Genomic DNA, 27,086 nt, shown 5'->3' on the forward strand with positions numbered 1-27,086 from the left:
AACTCCTGGCGCCATCCTTCCCCTCGTTCCCTCTGGCGTTGCTCTCGGACAGCGTGTTCTTCCCCTTCGACCTGCTTTTCCGCCAATCTATTCGGTTCGGGCTTAATTGAGTGAACCGGCCGCGCGCTCCCTAGCCCCCTCCTTTCTAACCACGCCGGCCGACGTCGCTGGGCCGCTCTCGTGACGACGACATATATATTCCAGCCGCACACGCATCCCCCCGCCACCCCCCTCCCCCTCCTGTCTCTGGTGCACCGTTTTCTGGCGTCGTCGTGGTCTTCCCGTTGTTCGCCAGCCATGCTGCTGGCGTCACCGTCGTCTGTTCGCGAGACTTCGGGAAGGAAGGGAGGAAGGAAAGGGAAAAAAAGAAGGGCGTCGGCGCCATGCGTCTGGCGTTTGCGGTACTGCTGCTGTTACCCGCCACCCCATTTTGCCCCCTTGCTTTCCGTTCTTTCCTTTTTCATGTCGGCGCTATAGTTGCTTAGTTTGGTCCCATTTGTCACTTCATGTTCCTACGGGCAAACGCACCGCAGAAGTGGGCTCGAACAGTAGTTTGGTGAGTAGTTTGCCATAATTACTTTTTTTAAGGACTGTCAAATTTGCAGTCAACGAAACAAGACAGGGCGCCAAGATGCGGTGGAGCAAAGTGCGATCGCACATTGCAATGGAGCCACATTAATAGAATCGTGCTGTAACAGGTAGAGTTAGTGAAACCAAGCAACTTTTTCCCACCGAAAGGCAATTTACTTACGATAGCTTGTTGCTGGGCCGCTATACTGAGGAGCAAGGTATTTGATCTTTAGGCATATTTAGTTTTCATGTGTGTCTTATTTACCTTTAGCCTTTCTGTTATTCCAAATTACGGCTTTGAACGTGAATCTTGTTTCAACGTACTATTTTCACGGCGACTTGTCCTAATTGGAATAAGTCGTGCAACAGGACATAATCGTGCAACAAGGCTTAGGGAGGCTCGAATCCTTACGGCAACCTTATATATTAGCCATCTGGTTGTGCGCTTCGCGCTCGAGTCGACGTGGAAAGAAAGTGAAACTCTCTCCCGTCATTCAGTCACTAGCGAAGCAGAAATTTGAGGCACGGCGACGAACTCTTAAGCAAGTGAACTCACTTGGACGCGCACCGCCATGTTGGAAGACCACATCGTCTATGCGTTGGTGTGCTATATTTCTTGGATGCACTTTGCGTTACTCTGAATGATGACGAGGTGCACGCAATCACCAGTGAGTGTCGCGCACGATAAACTCTTGTGTGCTGTTCCCTGTCTCGCGTAGAAGTAATCCCTTTTATTATGGATGTATTACGTAATGAATTACGTTTAGTGCTTAACTTGAGCGAGCTAGTCTCATCCGTGGATACGTTACTATCACCAACACCTGGTAAACTGTGGAACAGCCAGTTAGTTCCGCAAAAGTAGCACTCTCTCTTTAAAGCGAAGCATTCCCCGCTTTTATACCAGGCACGTGGCGGGTAGGTTCCTGTCTCGCGTTGTTCCGGACCTCGAAAAAGTTACAAGTCTGATGGGGAGGTCGAACCAGGATTCCGACGTTCCACCGATTTCGCACGACCGCTTTCAAACCAGCGGTCTTTAGGGTGTATAAAGCATTATACCGGCAATTCTATTTCTACAATCTAGAATAAGCGTGGCAGTTATGATGGCTTAGTATAGTAGTGGAGTTATTCCTTTAAGAGTCTGACACTGCAAAGTGACTTGCGTATCTATCCTGACAACTTGGTGACCAGAGTTAACGACAATATATCGAAGTTGCTGACTGTTCCGTAGCGGCGCAGCTCAAGCTTTTGGTAAGTCTCACTCATTGTATTTTGTTCGCTTGCAAGATAGTAAACGTCACGCAAGTTTTCCAAGGTGTAGTTTTTTTTCTTCTTTCTTCTATTTCTGGAAAAGCAGAGAAGTTGGACTGGAGCTATGGGTTCAGTCGTGCTGCTCTGCGTTTGGGAAGAGGGCACGAAAGAGGATGCCGATGACAAGAATAGTGGTGCGATGAATGTTGGTCATTTTAACACAGTGGCAAATCCTTAAGTAACAGTTTTCGAGTCCACTCCCGCATCGTGGACGATTTGGGGGAACGTCGGTACCGTTATTGCAGCACGTCTCGTGGGTGGGGCCAAGGGATCAGAGTGACGTTTGGGGTTAATGTAAGCAGAGAGAACGCACAACGTTCAAAATGAGTGACGCGCCTTACACCTTTCGGCTCGACTGTTACGCAAGATATCCGCTAATGTGCATTGGAACGGTCACAATCTCTTTTCTGCAGCCACCTGGGAGCAATTTGTTCTTCGGTGCTCTGAGGTTCCAGGCTTGTTGCTTGCCGTCGGCATGGAGAAGGGGAGGGGGGGGAGGGGGCGTGGACTGAGTTAGGGGAAGCCGCTCGATTTAATTCACCGCCGCATCTCGCACGCACCCGTGCGGCTCACCGTTTTCGACAGGACGTCCAGATGGCGTGACACGCGACCTGTCGACCCGCGCGCGGGAAGTGGAAGAACAGGTTGCGACATGCGATGTCCACAACGGTATGCGCCGCTCTGCACGCACCGTCGTCCAATCAGCGAGGTTAATTTCCAGCCGACAGCTGGCAGCACCGGCGCGCATTAAAAGAGACCGCGCTGTCTCTCTTTGCCGACACGTCGCAGGTACTTGCGTTGTGGGCAGTGCTGCGGAGGGAGGACGCGAGGGTCGGCGTGAAGTGTCACCATGCAAGCGAACGCTGGCCGCAATTCAACGCGCGCCCCCGACTCGCCCCCCCCCCCCCTCCCCCCAGCATTTCTCAACGCCGCGCTTGTTTTTAGAGCACTTGTTTGTTGTTCTTGTAGTTTTTTGATAGCTTGGGTGCGTTCGGAGGTCACGAGAGGGGGGGGGGGGGGGAGGGAGGGAGGGTAGCGTGTGGCGTGCGTTGAGGCAAAGCTTCCATTTAGCGGCGTTTTGAGCCTGCCAAACGCAACCGCATATTAGCGTGGTGACGAGACGGAAAAAAAAAAAAACAGCGCTCGCATGCTCTCGGCCTACGGTGCCCATCGTCGTTATTACGGCCTCGGCCGGCTTCGGTTGGCTCGGTCTGCCTATAAGCCTTCGTTGTGGCTGGCTTCACTAAACTCTATCTTCTCGTTTTTCGCCTATATTATATCTCCCTATTCTTCCTCCCCTCTTCGTGTTCCGTTCTTGCTTCTTGTCGCTTTACTTTTATTTTCTCTCTCTCTCTCTCTCTCTGTACATCTTATCTATACTCATATTGACGTCAAGCCCTGACCACACACACAGCGTTTAGACTTTCTTTTTTTTTTTTCGTTGATGTGGGAGAGACGGGGGAGAGTGAGGGAAGGAGGCGAAGAGGATTTTCCTGTCTCGTGTGGTTCCGCGACTGCCTGACGTTTATGGAGAGTCGTAAATATGAGCGCCAAGCGACGTAGCGTCGGTCGGTCGGCCTGCGTGCGGGCCCTTCCCGCTCTACATCGCTGCGGCCGCCTCCCTCTCCTGCGTGGCCCGGGTCGCGCCACTCACCCTATACTGCGTCATGAGCGCCGCGCAGGCGCCGCTTCTCTGCGCGTTTCCGATGGCTCTCCACATAGAGTTTCCCGCGAAAACCGCCAGAGGGAACTCTGGTGCTGCGATCGTTCAGCAGCCGTGGAAATAATGGTCAGTACATCGGACGCTTGAAACGCTGGAAAACATGTTGTGCGATTGCCCAGCGCGTACGCCTGGAGCGAAGGACGTTGGATAATTCCCCAGCCAGCGTTGGCGGGCAACTACTGTCAGAGGAAGCTATTCTCGGTCCGTGGCCTGACACCGCAACTTCAATCGGGACAACTCAAGCCCTGTTGAAGTTTCTACAGGACGCGGAACTAGACGAGCGGCTCTAGTAGGGCCACGTCTAATGTACATTAGCACTCCCTACTTCTCTTTTAATCCATCCCAGTGCTCTCGCTCCCCTTCCCTCTTCCCCAGCACGGGGTAGCATACTAGAGCGCACTAGCTCAGGTCGACCTCTCTGTCGTTCTTACCAATAAAAATCCATCTATTTATCTTGGATTTGGCTGATCTTCGTTATTGCGGCTTCAGGCGTTCGTGCAGCTTTACTCACTGCGCTTTATCGGCATTTATGTTGCCAAATTCAAAATGAAATCCTAATTTTCTAACCGCATAAGGCAATGAGACTGTGCGTACAATCACAATCCCTGCGAATAGGTGTTGTACATAAACACGGCGTCCTTGAAGTGTTTTTGGATCCGCAGTTGCTTCCGACGCATTCAGCAGGCAAAAGCTTGGCCTTTTTCGTACCCCGAGAGAGCCGTCACTGCGGCGTGTATTTGGACGCCAGCTGCCAACTGTCTGCTTTGTAACGCAATAGCTAGCCAAAAATAATCAATTTGTAAAGTCACAATACTGTTCAAAGCCAGGTGAACGAACTTAAGGCACCATCCCTGTATTAATCACTATTACCATGCTTGCTGGCTGAACCGCCATACTCGAGTGTCCCATACACTTGCGCGCCTGAGTTTCCTTTAGTAACTTCTGTTGGAAACCCTATGGTTCCCCACACGTTCTTCACAGTAACCAGGCCTATTCGGGGGACAGCGGCTGGTGTTGCGTACCCCGCGAACCTGGCTTACTTCCATTGGCGCCTGTGACTCGCTTACCCACTTATCAGTTTGGTTTCGCGACATAGCCGAATCTGCGGTGGACCTTCGCTCTGCGAAAGGCGCGTCACATCCGGCGCTAGATTCAGCTCTGTGTGGCGAGTAAGGTGTAGTTGCGGGGACGCCCAGAGTTCGTTATGTTGACAGAATTGTTTGAGAAGCAATCGATCGTTATGATCTCGTCAGTGTCTTGGGTTGAGCTATTCGATGCGAGCACGTCGCTCGTTTTAAGCTGCTTCTATGTAGTGTTGTCGTCGCTCTTACCTTCAGTACCAATAAAACTTTGGATTCTCGTCGCGGTTAACAAAGTTGTAGTTGCTGTTACGTTCGTGTTGATGTATGACAGAGGTACACGAAGCAGTTGGGAACGGTACTATACTAGCGGAGTGTGACTATTCACAATTCCAACTGTGGACAGAATAGCAATTGTTATTGTACTGGGTGTTGAGTTGGAACAATTCACATTCAATATTTTCACATGGTGCCTAAAAAATCATTAACTCATAACACACAGAATGACAAAATACTGCCAAAGCATATCTAAGCGAAGTACCAAAGCATGCTGCCTCACATAAGTATGATACGCGAACACTCGTGCATGCAGTGCGTGTGCTCATCAAGGTTATTTCATTTCGATATATCCTCGCTTGTGAAAGCGAACCCAAAGTACGCAGCGCATTGCGGTATCTGCAACGTGATACCACCTCTCTATCTTTAGAGAAAACGAGATCTATACCAAGAAAGTGGAGTGGAATTCCCGCAAATACAGCGCCCTACCTTTCACGCATGTCTCCAGTAGTGCATTTCTTTCTTTCTTTCTTTCTTTCTTTCTTTCTTTCTTTCTTTCTTTCTTTCTTTCTTTCTTTCTTTCTTTCTTTCTTTCTTTCCATTGACGCAATGTTTGCTCAAATCACTGGCTTCTCAGGTGTTCCGAAATCATCTCAAGCACACGGACTCGTCAAAAGGTGGCCGGCTCGTCTGCCGGCAGCGTGTAAATTGAGAACCGCTCGCGCGGCAATCGCCTTTGCGCAAATCGTGTCGCCGCCAAGCATTAAATGAGCCTTCGGCCACGGCTCGCTCAAAGCAGTGGCTCCAGTCACCTTATGCCGCCGCACCCGCGTGTTATGTGTGTGCGTGTCATGGAAGTGCCTGCGAAGGGAGGGAGCACGTGGAAAGGGATCGGTCGGTTTTAACGCAAATTGCCGCCCCCCTAGAAGGACCTCGTGACGAGACGCAGCGTCGTTAATGAGTCACCGTAGCGGATTAATTAGGCTGGCCGGCGCGGAACATCTTTTGGGCGGTTTCTCTCTCTCTCTCTCTATTTCTCTCTGCCAACTCCCATCTCCTCGTCCGCCGCCGCCGCTTCTCCCTCCCTCTTCTCTGCACCGATTTCTCTCCCACAGTGTTGTCCTCGGCCTTGCGGACTTGTGCACTCGTGACTTGTACGTGTGGTAGTACGTGTGGTTGTACGTGTCGGACCCTCCCTCTCGCATATATCGTCACACCGATCCCCTCCTCGTTACCCACAGAAACCAACATTTCGCGCCAGAGCGCAACCGGACACCTTGGCTCGAAGTAGAACGGAAGGAGTTTATCTACGTCTGTGCTGCCTCTTTCGCCGACTCTCTGAGTGGCATGGTTTGTTCCGCGTAGTGCTCGACATCCTGAAAGTCAGCTCGAGTGTAATTCAAGAGGGAGGAAAAAAATAAAAACTATAATAATAGACGAGGAGGTTTGCCGGGTGGTTACACTCTCTTCAAGGATGGAGGGAAAAGGGTTGAGTACGTGGGAGCAAAAAAAGAGAAGCTAAACGTTGCCAGATCTCACGCATATGTGTTAATAGGCAATAAGTGAAGTTTTATTTGTTGTTTACTGAAATGTCATCACTTCTTTCCCTTCTTCCCTTGTGTGTAGCTTAACGCTCTTCTCTCAATGCACGGTTTTGTTTGGTTGGGTGCCTAATGGTATGGGCAAACCCCACTACGGGGCGATCGCTCATAAATCGGGTGGTTGTCGGTAAAAAAAAAAAAAAAAATACGAGAGGAATAGTTAGAGGGCATATTTCAAATCAAGGATAAGATATTGACACGTGTACTTATTTATCCTTTTCTCGGGGACTTCCTTCCACGAACTAACTACTTGAAGTTATCACTCGGCGTAAAGGGCGCCCGCATGGTTGGAACTTATTGGAATCTTATCAATGGTTCTATCCGGTATCTTGTCACCGGACCTCGTGCAATCTGGTTGTGTACGAGACGCTAATTGTGTAGTACTTTCTAGAAGATATGCGGACACCCGGCGATTACTCTGGAATTTTTGATGATTCATGTATAAGATCTGACGCGCTTGACCCGCAGATCAGCTTTCGACGATCGCCGACTGTGTTCGCCGCCATCGTTGTGCTTTGAGTGTAGCCTATTTTTGTGGGTGCAGGTTTGCCCAATGAAACTTACTTTCGTCATTCACAGTTTTGCAGCTGTTTTCTTTAACAGTCATTACTACGTGGCAAAATGAAATTAATAATTGTTGTCAATGCCAATTTTAGAGCTATATTACAGAATAGGTGCTAATAATATTTTTGTTATTCATGGCGAAGAAGAAATAGCATGGTGGACGTACCCTTACGAAATAGAAACCTCACATTCACCTTAGTTCAACGAGTAGTGGAAACCGCCTGGCGTCGTTTAAAAAGAAAGTTTCGCAATTTAGGGAATTAGAAATTACAGGGTCTCTTAAGATCTCTCTTAAAAGCTGAACGGCGATAGCCTAGTCTTCCTCCTCTTATCATTCGCCTCATTAGTAAGCATTTTTAGTCATTTGAAATCAATTGTAGTCGTTACAATTCGTCGTTAGACAAATTGGTCCTTAGTAGTAATTACTAGTCATTACAAGTAAGTTCAGTCGTTATTAGTCATTACTGCTCAATACTAAGCATTTTTTTGTTATTACAACCAGTCGTTAGACATGTTGGTCATATCATAACTATCAGTAGCCATTACAAGTCATTTCAGTCGTTATTAGTCATTACTGCTCAATACTAAGCATTTTTTTGTTATTACAACCAGTCGTTAGACATGTTGGTCATATCATAACTATCAGTAGCCATTACAAGTCATTTCAGTCATTATTAGTCATTACTGGTCATTACTAAGCATTTTAGTCGTTTCTAATCAATTGTAGTCGTTGCAATTTGTCGTTAGACATATTGGTCATTTCGTAGTTATTACAGGTCATTTCAGTAATTATTAGTCATTACTACTCAGTAGTAATCATTTTAGTCATTTGTAATAAATTGGAGTCATTACAAGCCGTCGTTAGATATAATGGTGATTTCGTAGTCATTAGTAGTCATTAGAAGTCATTAGAGGTCATTAGTAGTCATTATTAGTCATTACTAGTCACTATTAACCTCTACGAATCTCTATTATAACGTTATCATTCACTAACTATCACTATCAATCATTTTTCATTCTTTAATCTGTCTTTAATCTGTCTTCACATGGCGTGATGACGCTTCGGCGGACACTCCGGCGGTCAGGTGTGCTGACGCAAACTTCACCACGAGCCTAGAAAGACTTTCGCCTTAAAAAAAAAAGCAAATGCATGATCTGGTTCAATTTCATTTCGTTTACTTCCTTCTCCCCTCTGCTATTTCTATGACCCACTTTATTTTTTTGACAAGAATACTTGTTTTAATTAAGGCATTATGTTGGTGTGTAATATGCGTGGGCTGCAAGACCTGTGTTGTGTCGGAATTAAAGGGAGAGAGAATGACAAATACAGAAATGCAGAAATATGAACGATGCTGCGTATTGTGTTATCGTTGTGGGAAACCACTGCGATGTTCTTTTGGCGCTTACGTTGTTGGCACTCTGTTCGCACAAGAGAAGGATGCGAGAAATTAAGCAGGCCTATACACAGACACGGATCCGGACATTTAAGAGAACGACATTTCGGGTGAGGCTGTGTAGACGTGTGTACCTTTACCCCGATACCCACCAGAAACGTCTGTTGTACGATTCGGTGAAGCAATCGATTAACGCGTCAAACGAGATCAATTTTTAACCTCTTAATGCGTCGAGTGTACGTGATACAAACGGTTCAAGCGTGCCTGATTCAAACATCGCGTGCTTCTGTCCGGGGCAGTTTATGTGCTGCAGTAGCCTGCGCTTTTTTTGAAGCTGCGTATCGACTGCCATTACTATTCCTTATAAATGCGCACGCTGGCTCTAAACCTCTAGCAGACCGCGTTTAGCGTCATATATGCTTGTGTTGTTTGTTATATATAATTGACTGTCAGACGTCGGTGCGCGTAAAGCAATCTGTTTCTTTTCGTACGTTTGCGGCACATGTACATTCCCAAATGGATTGCTTATAGACGTTATTGACAGCAGTAGACAAGAACTATAAGACCATAAATTCACAAGTTGCGTACACAATTTCTAAGCATCATAGAAGAAGGTGTACATCACTTCTATGCGCTTTTAGGTAAAGTGACAAGGTGTCCTCGATCGATCGAATGCTGGCAGCTCTAAAAATATGTAATGATGAAAACGCCAACTTAATGTGCTAGCGGAAGACGCACAAGAAGATGCGGTTCTCGTAGACGCTGGAGTTTCTGCAGCAATTACGACAGATTGTCATAACAACTGTCTAGGTCAAAATATGTACGTATATGGAGGCAGATGTAAGTGGGTGTAACTGCATACTACACGGAGAGAGCTTGGAAGCAACGCACTCCTATCCTCTTTATTTCAAATATAAGAGAAAAAAAAAAAACGTTCGCAGCATGTTACACTCCCGTGACGCGGGATGGGGAAAGTGCTCCTGACTTAGTAATGCGTCGTCTCGCATCGTCACGTTGCTGCTTTCGCAGTTCGGTTTCTTCGGCTCGTTTTCGACGCGTAGCTGCGGGTTCGCGCGCTCTTACAGCGGGATCATACTCGCGCCAACGACGTTTCTCTTCGACTGTACCTTGCATCCTCTAAGCAAGGGATTCAAACATATGCTGTTCTGTGTGCTGTATGGGTGATTTCAATGAATGTATGCGGCGCTCACTTCACTTTGCTGAGTGCTTGTAGCCTTAGCCTTACGGGGGTATGAGTCATTGCACTCTTCTATTGCTTACGGGGGTATGAGCCAACGAGAAAGTCACGTGCTTTTTTTTGTGCCATTCGACTAGACGCCGCGTTTCTGTACGTTGTATGCGTGATTCCAATGATGTATGCACTGTACGCTTCAGTTTCCTGAGTGCTTGTAGAATCCGCATTACGAGAGGGATGAACCATTGCATTTTTGATTGCTTACGTGGTATGAGCCATTGCTGATGATGATAGCTTTTGTACCATTGGACCGGACGTCGCGTTTCTTTTTTTTTTTTTCAAGGCTATTGGAGATATAAGCCACTTGGGGCTTTCACCTTAAAGTGCAATCGCTCAACTGCACTAACATATTTACAAGCTGGCAAATGCTAAAATGGGGATTCTGGCCACAAACAGAAAATACAAGACATTTCGTCTGCATGCAATACAAGAATCTTAAGCACAATCAGAGAGCGTGAAGTCGGTGACGGACTATGCACGCATGACTAGATGGCGCAGGTAGCACACAGAAAAGGAAGAAAGGCTGCCGTCAATGCGGTTCGGTGTGGCGTTAGTCGTTTGAATTAGTTTGTTAAGGACGCCCTATATGGGAGCAGACGTGTCGTGTATTTTCTGATCTGTGTGTGTCGGTGTCCTCCTCTCTACCTTGGTTAATCCAATGGTTAATCCTGACCAGGCGAGCTTGCGGCACGCCCTTGACTGTAGTGAAACTGAAAATTGTTCATAATAAGTATTACACGTCACATGAGCTAAAACTTCGAACCGTGTCAATCACAGCAGCTGATTACGCAATGAATTAAATGCTGGTCGTTGAAGGCGATGCGAATTTCATTTCACGCAAGCCTCAGCTAGCGTACTTGCAAACTCACACTGTAATTAAGAGGGCCGGCGTGTTACCTCTTCATTTTTGAAATCAGAAAGCCTGAAAGTGCACGGCCTTGGCGTCATGGAAGCGGGATGATAGCCCGCTTCTAAGAGAAACTTCGGCAACGAGCAATGGCTCTCGCCACAACAGTGTTTTCGTAACTGCGTACTTCGTCGGTCCACTAGCATGACGTCATGGCTATCGCAATTCTAGCCTATGTTACGGCTTCACTCCCCGTGTCTGTAGTGTCGCGAATCATTTGGAGGCTTCGTCACACCACTGAATGTGCTGAAGTCCAACAGCTCGCGTTTCACGTGTTGCCGACGGTACGTCTTCCTTGTTACGCTGACAAATTGGTTGCGATGAATCAGAAATCAAGAGTGACTATAGCTGACTCTTCGCTCGATGTCAAGTGAGAGTCTTTCAACGTTTATCGTGATTACGCATTTTCTCTGTTCATGTTTGCCAGGGCAAGTAAACACGGTGGGGCAGTAATCTAGAGCGATCGCTTTCGGGATACGATCGCTTTAGGGAGATTTGGCGCGGCTAGGCAACTGACAAGCCGGAATCTAGGTGCGACAGCGTTCCTGGCACGGTGCCAAGCATGTTGTATTTGCACAGTGGCGGCCCCGATTCACACGAAATCTCGCGAAAGTAATCGTATCCCCGAAAGCTATAGCTCGAGAACACCGCCCTTTGCTCGTGGGTGAGCTTGTGAAATGCTCATTTTTTACTTGTACGATAGCGCTCGAGTGCTTTGCGTGGTGGACGCATGTGACAGTTCCCTATCGCTAAAAATGTCAGTGCATTGAGATGATTATCTCAACATTTATCTGACCTACAGCAATCTTTTCCAGGATCAATAAGAGGATGAACTCACCTTACGCAGATTTCCTGCGCCGCGCTGGCCGTTGAAACTTCCGGTTACCTTCCGGGTGAGTAATCAACGAGAAGACCCGCGAAGTTTCGCCTAAGTGAAAATGAAAAATAGAAAGCGAAAACAAGCGGGGATTACCACATCTCCTGATAACATTGGAAATAATACACTGGGCGTCTAGAAACTATAAGAAATCTAGATGCTACCAGTTAATAATTGGGTATATTCAGGGAAGAACGAACCTGGTATTCCGATGAAATTTTGTTTTGTTTTGTTTTGAACGTTATATTTATATGAAATATGCAAATCTCACTGATATACCTTGGCTGTGTGAAATAGTGCGTTCATTTTCTGCAAAAGAAATGGCATGTCAACAGTAAGCATAAAAATAAATGTTGGTTTGTTTAAATTAGCCAGTTTTGCAAATCTGAAGAACCGTATCACAAGAACTAAAGCATTGTACAGAGTAATAGTTATAATGATAATTTAGGTTAACATGTCCTGAGTGCAGCACGTGCAAGCCCGGCTCTACCTGTTGCAAAACATAATAGAAAAACAGAAACTTGGTGAAGTTGGCTCAAGGAGAAAGCGTGTTTGAGTTAGGCGATGTTGAGCGGCTAAGTAAAACCACTTATATTCAAGCATAGAGCTCAAAATCTTGGTAAGCCTGGTTTGAACTAACCGTGCTTACTGCAGAAAAAAACTTGTAGCGAAAGACTCAGCAGTTATTTATTGTATTGTCTAAAGAAGACACAAAGTTTAGAGTTAGTAAATTTGACGGATGAAGAGTCATCACTAATTTTCATCAAAATTTCCACAAATCCCCTTTAGCACTGGTCTCTTAAAAAGAAAACTACCAAAAGATGTTACAATATGTTATTTCTGTCATTAGACAAACGTCGTATCTGAACTTAAGTATTTTCCTTCGTGCGATATTATACAAATACCACAACTTAATTTAAAAAAAAATACTTTCAGGCGCATAATGTTTGCTCGTAGTGTAGACGGGTCATTCAAAATACATACTTTCTTTATCAACAGATGAATAAGTGGCAACCAGTGCATCATAAAGATACTAATGATATTACTACTAATACTGATTTTCTTCTAACCGCTCATTACAAAGCCGTCCACTAAGTATTGCTCTCGTAAAATACCTCGCGTAAACGTTTCTATCAGAATTTTTTTAAACACAGAGGGCGTGTTGGCATGCCCTTGGACACTTGGAACAGCCTCCATATTTATCTCCGTTTGCGGAAATATATTAAGCTCATCGCCCCTTCGACAAGGGTTGCGTTCAGTTAGGCTGCTCTTTAAATAAAGTGTTCACGCCACTTGTGGATTTTTTGTTTTTATGATACCATAACAAACGTCGTAATATATATATATATGACAGAGAGAGAGAAAGTGTGAGAACAAAGAGAATATATGTACTCTATTAGTGGAGTAGGACAACTCTGTAAAATGGAGTCAAAGATGGGAAAGTGAGTTGCTAGTCCAAGGATGAATCGCCCGCACGCCTTTTTCTTTTTGAGCGTGAGGTACGAAGATGTATGAGCGCGCACGAGTGGCATCTTTGAAGCATGGCGTGTTGATTTCGTCTGGCAAAAGTTGTCCGGCAAGCAACTTCGATATCATAATATAGAAATGCATTTTAAAAGCCACGGAACAATAAATGTCCGTAAACGCTAACTATGCTTTAACAAGATGAATAACAGGGCCAGTTGGTCTACTTGAATCTTGAAACTGTAAAAGCGCACAAAAACGAGAACGAAGAAAGTGGACAGGACGAGGCGACTAACTATGCTAATTAACAGTAAACAAGCAAAGATAGATTTGTAGCAGGTCGGGAAAAAAAATTATTACGAAGTGCAATCAAGTTGCAACCTTCTCTGATGAATTGACCACCTATTGCATAATATTCTTTCTAGCCCTAAGCAATGTAACCACACCTCCGTACTGAGGACAAACTATATTTATAAGAAATGAAAAAAAGAAACAATCTTATGACGTTTTTGTGTCATAAGAAATTACTGCTCGTTAGTTTAATGGGTTTGAAGCGATAAATTCCATTGGGCTCGCTAGATACTGTAGTCTAGCGTATATGCGAAGATGCTCTTTCTTTTTTTCGAGGACAACATATTCCTTAGAGACTTAAGACGCTTTGAGCTTCCGGAGATCTGAGCACCTGGTCACATTCGTCTCGTCCACTTCAGCAATTTGAGGCCTTCGAGCGCACGTAAGACAACGAAAAAGTTTCAAAATGAAGCTTGGTACAAAAAAGACGCACCACATTAGCGTAGAGCTGTGTACGGATCAGTAATTACGTGTAATTAACGCAAAAAAATCTGAAATAATTCCGAGATGCGTTCGTTCAAATTGCGCGCCTATAACTGGAACCGGCAGTGTGGTTTTATTCGACAAAAAAAAATAATGTGGGCCGATGGCAGATACCACGAAGTCTAAAAAAAAATATGAACCAATCCCAAAGGTAGTGAAGTCTAAACAGCAAATCATATGATACACTAATGGGCCCGAGAAGACCTTGTCTTTCTTCTATGTCAACCATTGCTGACTCGTATTTCATTCTTTTTTTCATGCAACGTATGTTCATTTCCACTGTTTTGCCATCACCGTCAGAGTACAGCTCGCAGTGCGCCTTCTTTCGCATGTTGCTTGGCACTGAATGTGGGCTGTTACATTGCTCTAAAGTTTGAAAACCTCTGAACTTAATGTCCCTTGCAGGATAGAGATGACAAGTCTCGCAACTGGCATTTCTTGGATAAAGTGTAGTAAATGTAGCGCCAGATGGCCAGAAGTGCTTCTTTTAAACCAGTTGGCCTTGTCGACCCGCAATGTTTGATCAAGTAGATGTGTCAAACCAACTAACCTATGAGCAATGTCATAAACCAATGTGTTTGATTTAATTTTACCTTACCTTAATTTTAATTTTACTTGATGAAACAGCCCCCTAACAATCCATCTATATGATTACACATTATGCTTTCCATATCTATGTCTAATACCTCGATAATGAAGTGCACAGCCATTCCATAGAGTAATGTGCCTGCACATCTCGTGGTGGTCTGAGTTGGCCTGTCGCCGTAATGTTATCGTCTATTATTTTCCCGAAAAAATACGTGCTGCAGAAACACTTCCAAATGGTGGCGGTGGTGGTGGTGGTGGCGTTGTAGTAATTGTCGTCGTCATCGTCGTCGTCGTCGTCGTTGTTGTGTTGTTGTCTTCGTGGTTGCTGTTCACACTACGCTCGTTCAAATTGCGGCAGATTGGGTTAGGCTGGTGTGCTTGGCCAGCAATAGCTTCGCCTGAACGCCTCTTACGCTACGAGGTAATTTACCAAACCTTTTTTTTTTATTAAATGTATTTAAGGAGAGGTCGGTGCGGCGTGATCAATGGTGGCTGGTGCATTGCAGTCGGGACAAGTGCATGGCTACGTGGCGTCATACAGCGCGGGATGTGGGAATGCGTTCGTCTGTAATTGGCTGCGCGACGCAGCGCCTCACTGCGCGTGGGGGGCGCAGGGGGCGGGGCCAATTTCCTTCTTCGAAGTCTGAAGTGTTAAAGCACGTCGTGAAACTTGTTTGGTGGGTATCGGCTCCAGTCTTTCCACTTCATTACCGTCTCGCTGAGAGGATCGGTGAAGGAGGTGCGGACCTTATGATTCCCGGCGAAAGATTCGTTACCGGAGGTCCACATGGTCGTAGTTGTCGGCTTCCGGGAACAGCTCGATCTGGTCAGCAAAGTACGCCGGGTGGCTGTGGCTCCATGGGGTCCTCGACTGCGGGTTAGACCCACGACCGAGGCCTCCCAGAGGGAAGCGCCCCATTGCTGCTTCATGCAGCAGTAAAATTTATCTTTCTCTCTCGGCTGGGGACAATGTAATTGATTGATTGAAGAGCTTTCCTTTGAACCTCCTGACGTGTTTGTCCAGGCTAGCTTAAATGTCTTTTGTGTATCGCTCTATGATTGCCAATAAGCTAACAGGTTTCTACCAATGGCTGTTTTACAAGCATGTCCTTGGTAGAAACCTGTGTGTGCCATGATAGAAACCAGAGCCGACACACATTGTGCAGTGTGTGTCGTCTCCTTTAGTCCTCGTCCTTCGCGCTGCACGTGGTTTTAGATTTAAAAGGCCCACCCCTGTGCGATCCTTAGGACCATGCGAAGTACGTGGCCGGGGTCTACGGACTCTACCAATGCGGAATGCCTCCGCTTACATTGCTGTCAAGGCAAAATAGCCTTCGCGGCCAAGAACGGTACGATCGACGGCAGGGCACTCCATACCACATAGACAGTGCGGAAGTGAATGTAGGTTACGTTTATCTCTTTTCATTTGTCTCTTTGTTTTTGTTTTCTTTTACTTGTTTTGAATTCCGTCACACGAACGCTCGAGGCGCATGTCCTGCTGTCGCCACTGACAGTCAGCAGGACAGTCGCCACTGCCCTGCTGTCCCGTAGACTGCGCGCCTGGCGTGCGTAGAGTTTTTCAAACGAGTTTTCATAGGTGCGGACTGCGTTTGGTTGCAAAATAAGGCGAAGCGAACTGGACGTACCGTCAACACTACGCCGAATCGCCTCGGTGGCGGCCCGAGGGCAACGTTCTGCCATTCGCTGCCGGCGTGAGCGTTGTGCGCAACCACACTACGCTAAGCACGCTAGCTTTCTCGCTGAGCAAGCTGTGTGCCCATGTGCACTGGTCCTAGCGGTAAACGTCAACCTAACATTGCGTAATATTCCACTCAGCGCTGACTAACGCCGACGGTTTCCTCGCCCGTCTTTTCTTGTGCACCATTGAAGGTGCGATGCACGCCACGCCACTGGTGACGCTCATTTCCCCCAGCGTTCTGAGACCCCTGGTGCTCTGCCAGGTCACTGTTTCTTATACGCAGCGAGAGTTGCATTGCGTGCTGCAAGTAGCGCCAACGTGTCGCACCTACGTGTAGCCAGAACCCCGTCCGAGGAGTTCAAGCTCATCGCTAAACCTTGCTATCGCGATGCCAATGCTTCGCCCTTCGGGCACAAGTGCACATTTCTTTGTCTTGGCACTATTTTACACATTACCTTGGGGGGCACGGCCAAAGGCCAACAGTTGCCCGACGGGAAGGTGCAGGTGAAGTCCAGGAAGGTGCAACACGCGAAAGCGCGTGAAGAAAATGTGGTCTTGGTGTCCATATTTCTCGGGAGTTCTTTTGAATACATTTTACAGCAGACAATGTGCCGCAAGATTAGGTGAGCTAAAACGATGGAGCAAAAGCAAGAAAAAGCAAATCCGCCAATACTTTTTTGCACGCTAACAGTTCCATCATTTGGTCCTTTAAATTCTTTGTTGACACCTGCAGCTGGAGTTACTAAACTCCAGCTGCATGCGATTATTACTTAGAAAGGTATACGGAGAGGTCATCTTTTGTTCCCCGTATGTTGTTTTCTCCCATAGCTTATATATCATATTTATTCTTAAATTGTACACGCTTTCCTTTATTGCATACTTGGATGCGAATAATGATTTATATGTTTGGTGTTGTCGTAATACTTCCAGCATTGCCTTTATTCTACAGGATCTCGTTATGCTTAGTATGTTGTCCTTGTTTCTGAATAGCACAATGCATTCTCCGCGACCCACGTTACTTGCTGCTCGCAGTGTTCGATTTCGTAGCGTTTCTAACGAGCCCAGACGTTTCTGTGTTGTAGTCGATCGTACCGGAAAGCAGTATGAAAAGCGACAGTGTATAAGGGAAAAGTATATTGTACGCTTCACGGTGAGTTGGAGACAGTGTCTCAAATTTTCAGTACATGAACAGTGCGTGATATGTCAACTTTAAGAGTGTGAGTATAGGGTGACCACTATAAGTTCTTGTTAATGTGATTGCAAGAAATTGATTAGTCGTTACCTTTTAAATATCATTGCTATGCAAATTAAACGTATATTTATGGCAGTGGAAGCACCTTAGATTTGAAAAGTGGGTATTTGATTTCATTTTTGTTTAACTTCTGCTTGTAGTCATTCAGCCAAAAGCCCAAAACCAGCAACCTGTCGTTTGCCTGTTTATAAATAATGCATGCATCTGTACCAAAAAAGAAAAAATGAAAAAGGTAAAGGCGGTGTATTTATCTTTCAGGGATCAATAGTGGCTTCAATGCTAGTAGCAATCTATCTTATGGTTGGTGTGTAGTTGTTGATGCTATATTTTATGTAATTATTACTGTGAAAGTGGTACGCAATAAAGTGAGTAATACTAAGTGACCTACAACGAGTAACCTTTGTTGGCATCAAAGAGGTTTATTGAGGAGCAACACATACTGAGGGACCCACGTCACCGCCTAAGATATTCATTGAAAAGCACCGCATACCCAGAGTTAATTACATTGTGGCCAAAGTTGGCCCGACGATTGGTTTTGAACCCAGTTCCCCCATCGCAATAGCCCCGTACCCAAACCATCTGACCATGGGCTGCCTAGGGGCCTAAGATGTTGGGAAAGAGGTTAGGCGCGGACAGAGATGTGTAGAGACATACCACAAAGTGGGTTAAGTTCTCAAATAATGCTAATAGCATTGATATTGCATTTGCATCATCTTCATAGAAGATCATCTTAGAGCGGCGCCTCACATTGACGGTGACATTCATATACAGTAGAAATAAAACCACGCCTAATGCAGATCCTTGTTGTACCCCTTATTTAATGTATCCAGTTTACGGCTAATGTCCATTTCTGAGTGTAAACTGACGCCTGTTAGGAAGATACTACTTCAGTTATGACAAATCAACACAACGTGTTTCATAAAAAAGGTGGTGGCGGTAACAACTTTATTGAGATTCTGCTCAGTTACGATCTGGCAGGCCCGAGTCCTAGGATGGCCCCTCACGAGAAGCGACCCTTTCGACCCATAAAAAAGGGAGTTATTTTTCTCTCTTTTAAAGGACGTCATGTTGGACATTAGTGAAGGGCTTTTCAATATGAAGAAATAACCAAAAATTAACATTTTCTTGTCAATGCTATTAAGTATTTGTTCTTTTATTCCTAACATGGTATTTCCAGCTGATCTATTGTTTGCCAAAGAGAAATTTCTCCTGGGATATATTATTGTGCGAGGTTAAAAACCCGGCGAGTCACCTGATTATGGTAGTCTCATCTATTTTTGCAAAAACAGAGAGACTAAAATACGTTTTAGTATAGTTATTTACTGAACTGCCTTTACAGATAACTGTGACTCGACCTACATTTTTTTTTTGAAGTCGTTTGAGAGAATGAGGTTGCAAATATGTACTAGTGATTGCATGGCTAATGGCCCTTCGGTAGCCTTACTTTAATGTCGCAAAGGCCAGAAGTGTTGGGAATCAACATACGACCGCTGACACGTGTTTATATTGCTAAATTCACCGGCCACGCCTCTTGTTATCCGCAATGGCTGCTCTGATGCCACGAGATAAAAGGCTAAGAAATCCACTAACCTCTAATAAAGCTCATTCGTTCTTTGCCAACCGCTTGTCGATTTACTTAAGTGGCGACGAGGGTGGGACAGGATGCTACAAGACAGACTTGTTTGCGGTCTACGCGTTGCCGAAGTTCGTCGGAAGATTTGGGGCTTCTTTCGCTCACGCTGAAAGAAGCCGAGGATATGGCTACAGTAACCGAGGTGGCAGCCCCCACCATTGATAATATGGAGAAGACACAGGATTTAGGCAACGTCCACGCAGCGAGGAGCAAGGTGCAGGCTCAACTGTTTGCCTCAAGACCCGTCCACGCACTTCCTCTCGACCAAGTCGCACTTCCTCTAGTCGTTTGTCCGTGTTGCGGTAGCACGGAAAACAAGGCAGGAAAGTACAAGTTTCGCCGGCCAGAGGGTTGTCGCTGCAGACGTAAAGGACACATAGCTAAAATGTGTGCATGAAAACAAAAAGGGGTGGCCCATTGCGAAGAGCATCCTTCAGAGGTCGGTGGCCACGAGCTTTGTACTTTGTACACTGCGTCTGTAAACTGTGCGAGGCCCGTTGTTCGCGCCATTTTCTGGAGTGCACTTCCTGCTCAAAGTTCAAGTAGGCACCTGTGTCTGTGTCCATCATTACGTGGAAAACATACTGCAAGCATCGGCATGTCTGGTCTACGCTCTGCAATACGCATTTGCAGTTGTCCTGGTTTCTTGGCAAGCTTCTAGTCTCGTACGAGGGAAAATCCCTAGAAGCAACGCTAACTGCGGTGCAGTGCGTCGGCCCGAACTTGTGCGGACGCGATGTCGTCAGCGCATTTGAGCGCAGCGGAAGGCCCGTCCTGAACATTGGTAATGATGCAACCTCGGAAGAGCCAAATGTCCCTGTCCGTACTTTGGTTAGTGCATTCTGAGAGGAGTTAAGTGATCTGCTTACGCCAGGTCTAGCGCTCGTTAATTGTCCCGCAGTCCTGGTAGCGAAGGATGTCCGCCGCGCAGAGCTTGGCAGCGCGCCATGATCGTTGAATGTCTGTGCGAGCAGAAGGTGCTCCCATTGGTGGACGAACACGCGCTTCCGCCAAAGATAGCGGAGAGTTCGGTTACGTGACGGAAAGCTCGGTTCTCTGCAACACCACCGGATGGTGTTCGCCCTTCGCGCATCACGGTCGATGGAACACACCGGTTGCACCCGCAGTATCACGAATACTTCCACGGAAGTTCTGCCGGCTCGCGGTCATGCCTCGCCTTTCCTTTCGTGAGCCGTTGGTGGCGCGGTCATTCGGCGCGACGTCGTTGCAGGAAAATATCGAGGAGGAAGCAGGGCCCTTAGACCGCCAAGCCGTCCAGCGAGCTCGATGCCTGAAGCGCAAACTCCTAGCCAGCACCACAGCTAAGCCTTAAACGTTTGCGTTACATACTCGTAACCGTCGTGTGAATTTTTTATTTTCTTTTCTAGATGACAACGAACGACTGTTATCGGCGTTTTGTTTAAGATTGATGTCAGTATAATCGCTAAAAATATAAAAATAATTTATTTAATGTCCTTGTTCGTGTACATATGTCAGCCATATTTGGCTACATGCGTACCGGCGGCTTACGTGCTTAACATTACGCGAAAAAGGCACTAAGTGGTTCAAGTACGTCTCCTAACTGATCTAAACAAACGTTACAAGGTAATCGCACAAGTAAAATGAACCTAAAATAACAATAAAAAACAAAACAGAATCTCCCTGCCGAATGAAGGCTCGCCAAATCACAGAACGTAGAAGTACCACCGATAATTACCACTACTTTTTCGAACGTTTCCAGTAACAGATTGCCATCGGGGAGCCTTCACTTAAAACACTACAGACGCCACCTGGTGAGTTTCCAGGTGCGCGATCGCCGTAGCCCCGCCATGTTTGCGTTAGCCGCAGCCCCACCATGTTTGCGTTAGCCCTTGCGGTTTGATGCTTGTAACCTGTCCTCCACTAACAAGAACCTTTACCTCGAAGCCAACTCTGAGTCCCTCTAAATAAACTAAGACGTATAAATGCTTGAAGTTAGGCATAGAAATGCCGTTATACAAGTGTGGAACCGGTTTGGCTAATGTTTGTTTCACTTAAAGAGAAATATTTATTATACCGACCGAAGTAAACGCAATTTAGCTTTACGGCCTCGCATTTAACGAAAACAAAGAAAAACCCAGGCACACAAATTGGTAATTCGGCACCAAAAACAAATATTGCAGTTCGGTCAAATCTGTCAGATAATTCAAGAAGGACAGATTTTGGTCTGGAACTCCTACAGCTTACGTAAAATTGTTACAAGGACTACCAGTATTTTGCATAAGTCACACTTTAAAATTATCTATATATTTCTGAGTCATGTACAATACACAGATTTTTGCACTTTAGACGTCTTGTTAGGTGCAATTTTGCGGATTGTGATACCGCTTTCTTTCATTGAGTTTCAGAGTTGTAAGCGGTATTCCCAAATTTTCTGAATCTTTATGCTTTCAACAACAACAATCAATGTCTACTGCCTATTGGTAGGTCTTCACTTTTAACGCGAACACCATTTTGTTGGCTTATAACAGTTTTCTTTCAGGCTATCTAGTCATTAGTTATCTTGCTATCCCATCAAAAAATGTGGCCCGACGACGAAGGCATAGTGCTGTCGAAAATATGGACTACTCTCTAGGTTATGTGCCCCTAGGTTTGTGCAGGTTCAATAAGCGTCATTGACGCCAACTTGGATCACCGTGTTCGCGCCACTGGTTATGCACGTAGTTCACGGCGACGCCGTCGCAAGGCGCGACGTGTCCAGGGGCGAAGTGCGAGAGCGGAGTCCGGATGCAGCACCCGCCTCGTGGATGACGCGTTTCGGCTGTTCGCATGCTCGGACAGTCGTCGCAGGCCGAGTTCCGCACTGAATTATCTTTCTTTTTCCTTTTAAAAGGCAATGAATTTTATCAAAATATGCGCAGTGGATGTCGAACAAGACGATTTCTCCGTTTCCTTGTGTTTACAGAGAGGAGTTTCCGGCAGTAGCGCTTCCGGTTAACAACGCGTACGGCAGGTGGCACGAATCACTCCGTCCCGTTGGCGCATTTGCGGACGACACAAGAGCGCGGGACGCGTTCTCATTGTCTGCGACACAATCAACTATCGGGCTGACTGCGCCTACAGGTCGCGTGCATGGCCGAGGCTGGCGCTTCGCAAACAATGAGCGCACGTTCCCGCATTAGGCACCGCGAGCTCGCCATTAACATGTGGGACGTCTCTTCGTTGGCGAGCGTTTAGTCGCGTCCTCTCGGTGGCCTGGGAACAATTGCGGGAAACCAAATAGCTGGCTGGGAGGATTTGTCGACAAGCGTGGAGGTTAACCCTACATGCGCGGCCGTGAAGCTGCCCCGCACGGAGTCGCTGAGACTACGAATTGAGGCGCGTGTTAAGGCAAAGGATTTGCCCTCGGGACGGCGAATTCACCGACCAGCACTGCCCTGCGCTACCACTGCTGTAACTGTACTGGGATGTGCCCCTTAGCACGGGGATTTCACCGACCACCACCCCTACCGACTAGAATTTCAGATTAATTACAGTAATGTGGTACATTTTAGCAGGTACAGAAGTAGCACTATAGGGTGTCCCATAATAAAAAAATGTAAGTAATGTTAAATTTTAACATGCAGCAGCCTGATGCTTGCAGATATTATACCGGACTTAAAGAGAACATTTCATACAACGAAGCATCGGACTATACAGAAGCAACATTAGCAAAATAACACAACTAAGAGAGAAGAATACAAACGAGAGAGAGAGAGAGAGAGAGAGTGCAAAAAGTCATATAGACATAACAAGAACTATAAGATGCGCAGTAACAGATAACCAGCTATATTTTCTAACATTTCTTTTCAGTAAAAAAGAAAAAAAAATGAAATTATGGAGTTTTACGTGCCATTGGTAAAAGAAAAGAAAAAACGGAATGCGATGAGGAACACGATTTGATTTCACATGAAATGATATTCCAGTTTGATATCCTGGTAAAGAAGGCACTTTGCTTCCTATAGTTCTAGCTTTTCGGAGTAGTCGGGTTTGTTGCTCTGCAAATCTGGTTTTGTTAGCACTGATAAGATTCTGAACAGTGAAACCTTCAACAGTTACCTCTTTGTGTGGAAGACAAAAAATGAAGATTGATAGCTTATGACAAAATAACTCATAGAGAGGAAGGATGTTTAAATTTTTACATAGGGGAGGAGAATGAGATAAATGGGCGAAATGTCACCAGTCTTAGCCTGATTTGTAAGCGTTGAAGGAGTTCGTCATGTGTCTTAAGTGTGTTGCCGCAGGATGACATAGAGTAAGAAAAATGACTGTGAAAGCAAGCGTAATATATTGATAAAATAATGGACTGGAAGTAAAAATGTGTTTTAACAACTACACGAATTCCAAAATAAACTTTTTGAAGTAGCTATGTGACATGAAGGTCACATTTGAGGTGCCTATTAAGGATTATGCTAAGAAACTTGGTACTGTTAGACAAAGGTAAAGTGAGATTGCCAAGCGAAACTCTTAAGATAGAGGTTAGGCGTAAATGGGGTGAATAGGATACCATAAATGTGGTCTTAGAAGGAGTAATATGCAACAAATTTGCTCGAACCATGATTGGACATGACGAAGGTCGGTTTATTGGCAGACAAAATGATAGTATCATCAGCATATAAAATACAACTAGAATGACAATCTAGTGCGAGTAGATCACTAATGAATAAAATTATTAGTAGAAGTCCTAGTATAAAACCCTGGGGTACCCATCGATTAATAATTTTTGCCAAATATTGATAATTGTTAATTTTAACAATTTGTGACCGAGTACTAATGTAATTACTGATGAACTTTAAAGGTGGACCAAGTATATCAAAGCATTTAAGCTTGTGTAACAGAATTTCATGGTTAATGCTGTCGAGTGGCTTAATAAGGCCAATTAATAAGGGTCCGACCCCATACCGCTGTCTATTATTTGTTTGATGCGATCAGTAAAAGAAAAAAAATTAGTAAGTTCAGTAGGAAGGTTCTGGCGAGAACCGAATTTATAAGGAGACAATAGAGTACATTTGGAAAGGTACTTGGTTAAACTGTTATAAAACAGTTTTTCGATGACCTCACTAAAGAATAATAGTCACCTTTTTTTTGCGAACTAGAACTATTTTTGCGACCTTGAAGCAGCTTGGAAAAAAACCGGACCTGAACATCTAATTTATTATGTTTGACAAAATTGGTGACAACTCTCTTAACACAAGTTCTACCGTTGCGGGACGTATCACGTCTAATCCCGGTGCAGTTGTCTTTAGAGAAGATATGACTTGATGGACTTTCTCGGTAGACTACTGCTACTATTATAACAGTGCTACTACTAATAAAAGTAATACTGCGCATTATACTTGATGCTATTACATCATCATCCTCGTTGTCGTCGTTGTCGTCGTTGTAGCAATGACTATCGTCAGCTTGTAGGCTTACTGCTGTACAAAAGCATCTCTCAGATGTCTCTTTCAGTACCCTGTGAACACCGCGCCGATTCTATGTCTGAAGACTTCCTAATGAGATCACGCGAAGCAATCATATGCCCACCCTGGACAGCGCTTTTCTTCCCGTATAATTTATTTATTTGTTTATTTATTTATCATAACGTCAGGGCCAAAAGCATTACATAGAGGCATTGTGCAAAATATTCTGTGCCTAGTACGCACCAACGCAGCAAGGAAAACATTATGTAGCCTGCAGGTTATACAACATTAATTAGTGTGTTACAAAAACGACAAAAGAGCAAGAGTTTCGGATTATGCAATATTAGTTAAAGTGACACGAAAGACATTATCAGGAATAAGGTTGTTCCAAGCCGTGCATGGGTGAGGCGACAAAAAAGAAACAAACAAAAGGCCTGGGAGAAATATTTTGCGGGACGTGTATCAGTCCCAAGGAAGGAAGGAAGGAAAAGTGGAGAAGGAAAGGTAGGGAGGTTAACCAGTTTAGCTTAACCGGTTTGCTACCCTACACATGGGAGAGGGATGGGGGAGATTAAAGATGGGGAAGGGGGAGAGGGAGAGAGAGCACATAGCACAGCACACACACATCGTCCGTTGGAGTCCATCAATCTGGCATGGTACGTGACATCACTCTCACAGCCGCTTGTCCAATGCAGTCTCTCAAAAACCGAAGTAGTCCCTTTGTCGCCTTCACCTGCGATGTCTTCTGTCGGCGGCATGTGAAAATCGTGTCGAGGGACAATGGTCTACTGTCAAGGTGCGCTAGATCAGTCCCAACTTTATCATGATGGTCATCAGGGTGGAATTTAAAATGCTGTCTCGTAAACAGAGAACGAGAAAGAAAGAAAGAAAGAAAGAAAGAAAGAAAGAAAGGAAGGAAGGAAGGAAGGAAGGAAGGAAGGAAGGAAGGAAGGAAGGAAGGAAGGAAGAAAAGACGAAACAGAAAGAGGAAATAGGGACGCAGTGAACGCTGCACGCACCTGGAAGAATGCAGGGGAAAACTATAAACTTTCACCCAGGCCGGGCGCATTTCAAGAAATGCACTTCTGCATGGATAGCCTTTTGCGCCAGTATGGATGCGGCCACGATCCGGGTACTTTTGAATCGGAAAATTATCTCGAGGTCAGCCTGTCTCATGAAGAATTGGTCCTGTAATGTAGTATGATGTCGAAGCCCGCGAAAGGAAGTGCCGAACGTGCGATCCTACATGACAGCGAAGGAAGGCCAAGAATACTAGTGTTACTTCCAGTGTTGCAGTTATCGCCGCCATGCTATATAGCTGGCGCGAAGAATACGAACACGCGCAAAAACACAGACACTACCAAAGCACAAGCTCGCCCGACAATAAGCTTTGTTACAGGTACTGCTGCTACCTCTATTACTACCTCTAATACACCGGATTGAGTCACCGTGTGTGATCCGGACTGAGTGACCGAACGATATCCCCAGTGGATTTTCTCTTCTTCTTTTAATCTTTCCATCCCATTTTCCCTTTCCCCAGTGTAGGGTAGCCAACCGGACTCAGTCCTAGTTAACCTCCCTGCCTTTCATTTATAATTTGCTCTCTCTCTCTCTCTCTCTCTCTCCCCACTGGTCGTCAGTTATGTAGTTCCCGATCTTGCGCAACTGGGATTTACTTTGAACATCTTGCCTATCATTTCCAGGGAAAGGAAGCGCGTTACTTCGCTTCCTTCCTCTTCGCTTCGTTCCATGTTTGTCGACATGATTATGTAGCCAAATGTTAGACATTGCAGACTAATGCCGACTGGAAGCTATCGTCACGTGGGAACAACAAAAATACCTTGAAGAACTTTAAAAGAAATTAACAACGGTGTCACTTCAACGAGATATTTAAGGGACAATGTAGACAAAAATAGGCTGATTCATATTACTAAACTACCCGTCTACATAAATGAAAAGAAAAAGGCCCTCTTACAGGGAGGGTAGCCGCCGCATTCTCAAGCGATCCTCGACTCGAAGCTCTTAATAAATTCCACCGTGTTTATTGCAGTGCCGTCCTTCGACTGAAGAAGACGCTACGCTTCTCAAGAATTGTCGTGTAGTGCCAGCGAACCGCAGTGACCACTTCTGTCGAGGAGCGACGCTACTATTAACTTTATTTAGTCGAGGTGGAATGTGAAAGCGAGCACGATAAGCCGTAGTGACGAAATAAGCAGAATTAATACCGGTTGTGACGTCGCATTGGCGTTCCCACATCAACTTGCCGTGGCGTCATAAATTTTTGGATTTTGACCTTGTCTACTCGGGTCTAGTTAGCTTCATTGTTAGTAAACACGGGACTAAAGTGTATGTTTTCTGAACGCTTACTGTGCCAGAAGGGCCTAAATGCAAAATAATATTGTTGAAATGTATGAAGTCACGCTGACCTTGCGGCGATGGGGTTTTGGTGCGAAAATTAGAAGAAAGAAATAAAGTTTTGTTTTCACGTCTTCCTCTAGTGATCAACGGCTTAGGACAAAATTAATGAATACAGAGTTTCTAAAAGAGTATTTTGTCAATCTGAACTAATTCCGTGCTCTTATTCAGTGCTGATTGATTAATACCAGAGAATGCACAGAGAAAGCGAGCGAAAGACAAAGTAA

At 45.4% G+C, this 27,086-nt stretch overlaps 1 protein-coding gene across 3 annotated transcripts in view; it reads right to left on the reverse strand.

The window, feature by feature from the left end:
• The window catches only part of LOC126518306 (uncharacterized), a 181,897-nt gene that overhangs the window by 52,138 nt on the left and 102,673 nt on the right, over positions 1 to 27,086 (reverse strand). For 2 of the 3 annotated variants that reach the window (XR_008609620.2, XR_008609621.2), the window contains exon 2: positions 11,516 to 11,605. The exons of the other annotated variant lie outside the window; for it this stretch is intronic. The gene's annotated coding sequence lies outside the window, so the exon portion shown is untranslated. The remainder of the gene's footprint in view (positions 1 to 11,515; positions 11,606 to 27,086) is intronic. 3 annotated transcript variants of the gene reach the window in all.

Source organism: Dermacentor andersoni, chromosome 11 (assembly GCF_023375885.2).
Source record: "Dermacentor andersoni chromosome 11, qqDerAnde1_hic_scaffold, whole genome shotgun sequence".
In the NCBI taxonomy this organism is placed as follows: Eukaryota; Metazoa; Arthropoda; class Arachnida; order Ixodida; family Ixodidae; genus Dermacentor; species Dermacentor andersoni.